The sequence below is a fragment of the Adiantum capillus-veneris genome, chromosome 19 (assembly GCF_014529385.1).
Source record: "Adiantum capillus-veneris isolate H3 chromosome 19, ASM1452938v2, whole genome shotgun sequence".
In the NCBI taxonomy this organism is placed as follows: Eukaryota; Viridiplantae; Streptophyta; class Polypodiopsida; order Polypodiales; family Pteridaceae; genus Adiantum; species Adiantum capillus-veneris.
In genome coordinates this window covers 62591684-62594936 of record NC_140949.1, presented here as the reverse complement: position 1 = coordinate 62594936, position 3253 = coordinate 62591684, and the positions used below count along the sequence as shown (strand labels likewise).

At 46.4% G+C, this 3253-nt stretch overlaps 1 pseudogene; it reads right to left on the bottom strand.

The window, feature by feature from the left end:
- Positions 1–477: 477 nt before the first annotated feature.
- Positions 478–2810, bottom strand: LOC147434136 (uncharacterized; annotated as a pseudogene).
- Between the last annotated feature and the right edge of the window lie 443 nt (positions 2811–3253).

The following is a 3253-nucleotide window of genomic DNA, read 5'->3' as shown; positions in this document are numbered from 1 at the left end:
GGTTGGTTGTTTGGCACCGCTTAAAGCTCAACGTCTCAGGTTCACATCCGCCACACCATTGGACCGTGCATGCATTACTTCTTTTTTTTCCTGAAATCTAGCTCATATCTTCAACGTGGAGCAAGAACGCACACTAGGATTTTTGCGAAGCCTGATTTTTCCATTGCAAAGTAGATCCTGCAGGCGAAATTGGAAGCTGGCAATCTATTATGTCGTCATAGTATTGGCCTTCTTATCTTAGCTCACTTGGTAGAGCAAGAGTCCCTTGTGTCTAAGGTCTTGGGTTCAAACCCCCTTGGTAGTTCGTGTGACATACAGCCCTAAGGGGGTGCTCCCCTAGTCCATATGATGAACATTCTCCAATCGGGAAGACTCACCTTAAGAGTCGGGCTGCCTCCACCTATGCGGTTGGTGTGTGTATTGTAGCTGTAGGTAATTCTCCAAATTAAAAAAAAAAAGGAGAGAGTTTGAAGAGGAGAACTTTTAACATCGGAGGAAGTGAAATAAAAGGGACAGTGGACTAAGTCACAAGTTTTCAAACTAGCATGTAAATCCTGACCATGGTCAATAATACTCGGAACTCGCATGAAGCACCTTCAATAAGTTGAATAGCGCTGCAGAGCATTAGAGCAGAGAGAACTACTCACAGACATGGCTGCTACATTAACATAATTCATTTTTACGCTAACCTGGCAAAAGCCCAAAATGTTGGGATGTAAGTTCTTAGCCTTCTCACAGCCTCAACGAGTCTCTGCATATCAACGAGACAAAAACGCATGACACATTCCTACATTCAGAGATCGTCCCTCTGGTGGCATTCCATGATCAAGCCTTGTGGCCCGTTTTCATGCCAGCCTTACCGAAATTGAGACAATCTGCACTCACTTCAATAAGAGAAGCCCCAAATGCCATGGTAACCTCCACCTGTCGATCCTTGTCCAGCTCCATCCCTTCTGAAATGTCGACAACAAAGCTTCCTTCCTTGATCACATCCACATCTCTCGCGTATTTGGGATGCTTACTTGTGGAACTCCACAACTCAATCTCCATTACTTGTTGGCCATGTACTGTAGGGATATATATTCTTTTGACTGATAAATCAAGCTGCACCCGCTCTCCTGTTGTAACGAAAACATCGATGCAATCTTGGCAGTAAAAATCTCCATCATCATTGACATAACGCAGATCAAAAGGATCATCCACTCTCAAGCCCCTGCAATACAAAATACCATACGTCCTCTTAGCAATCCTTGATAGAATGATGTCCTTCTTCACGTGCAACTGAACAGCCCCATGACATATGGCACTGCCTGGATCTTCGGGTATTATCACCTCTTCTACCCTACCATCGAAGGCCCTTTGAACACACTTCCTCAAATAAGGAGACGCATAAAATCCACCCACAACCATCAGAACACGAACCCCTTCTATTCGCTTGTCTATTAAGCTTAGCACTTTCTCAACCTCAGGGTGAAAGATGCCCATTATTTCCCAATCTTCCAGTCTCAATTCATCATAATAGTCTTCATCCTTAAATCAATTCCGAGGCTACGGTCGTACTTCTCCCAAGCTTCACTCAGCTTTCTCGGAAGTAACAGTTGGGCGGAGAATCCCTCACCATCAAACCCTGCTTTAATTCCCTGCCACCACTCAGATATTTTGAGGACTACAGATGTATTTGAGCGGCAAAATTCCTTAAAACAGCCTATTTTCTGACAGAGATGCTGAAAAAAGTTTACATCTACAAAAGTACCGCCTCCAATGTCACCATAGCTGCCCACAACCTCATCAACCCTCATACTCTCAGGGTCATCATCCGCCTTCTCGTGCACGACAAGGTCGATGGTACCACCACCTACATCTGCAACTAAAAGCTTGTCACCTTGACTCAAGTTCAAACCCTTAGCTTTGTGTTGGCAATAGATGGAAGCAGCCTCTGGCTCCAAAATGATATGAAGGGGGAATGCACTGGCAGCGATGCCTGTGGGGCAGGCTGCACCTTTCACCATGCCGGCCTTCTCAGCACACACTTTCATCACTTGCTTTGCACGTTCGTTCCAGATAGCTGGAACAGTTAGACACCATTGCACATCTTCCACGCTAAACTGCTTACCATAGTTAACTTGCAGCTCTGATACGATAAAACTAGAAAGGCAGCGCAGGTAGTCAACCACAAGCTGCTCAATCGTGAGCCCGCCTGGGAGTGAGGGCTCCATCCGAACCGCATCAGGAGCCAGTAAGAGCTTGAACTTGGTGGCAAAGAAACCTACTTTCTCTTTAAGCTCGGGAGACAGGGACAAGACATCAGCATGTTGGGGGATGCCGCTGTCTAGGGCAGGTAAATGTGAATGCTGAGGAGGAATAGATGTGGAAGTCGAAGGGGCGCGTCCTGGTTTAGCTGCAGAGCGGGCGGCCTGTGTGTAAGAGAGGAGGCCAGACCAACCCCAGTCCAGGAGCTGGAAGGGGAGGCCAGGCGCACTAGGGGGGGCGTAGAAGAGGCTGGTCTGCGTTTTGCAGTAGGGTTTGGCGCCGGCCCTGCTGGCACCAGGCCATTCGTACAACTTAAAGACGTCGTCTAGCTGGGAGGGCTTGGCATAAGCAAAACCGGAGAATGTGGTTCCGAAGTCTACAGCGACCACAACCCTGGCAGAAGAGCCTGCTGCGCTTGCACCGGGCATGGCGTTACACAACGTCGAGTACTTGGCTGGCAATGCAAACAGAAATTACTGATGCGGAACAGCTTCAACTCTCTCAAGCTTGCTCACCTGCACTTAGTACTTGCGTATCAGCTACACTAGGCCTGCCTATAGGCAAGACCCACTCACAACAGTCGACAGTAAAAGTTCAACCAAATAATGCTTCGTACATAAAGTAGGAGGCAGTGTAAACTTGTGCAACTAAAAGAAGCCTTTTTTTTTTGCCATAAAGGGCGAGAGAGATTTTATATAATTACTTTGATTTTTACAAAATCGTTCATAACATTACATAGGGCAATTGTCGAGGACAGGGCTACATAATTCATCAAGTGCTTCAGGATTGCCACCCACACTTCGACTCCCCGGGATTATCCCATTTTCGAACTGTCTCTTCAGCTTCTCTCCATCAACTTTGAATTCATCAATCATTCTCTGCAGATGCGAATAAGAGCCATCCAGTAGAACCTCCTGTTGTATATTTATATTGCCGCTATTGTAGTAGCTCCTGCAGTTCATTAGCAATTTATAATTTGCTTGGTAAATTCTGCATTGTTCCA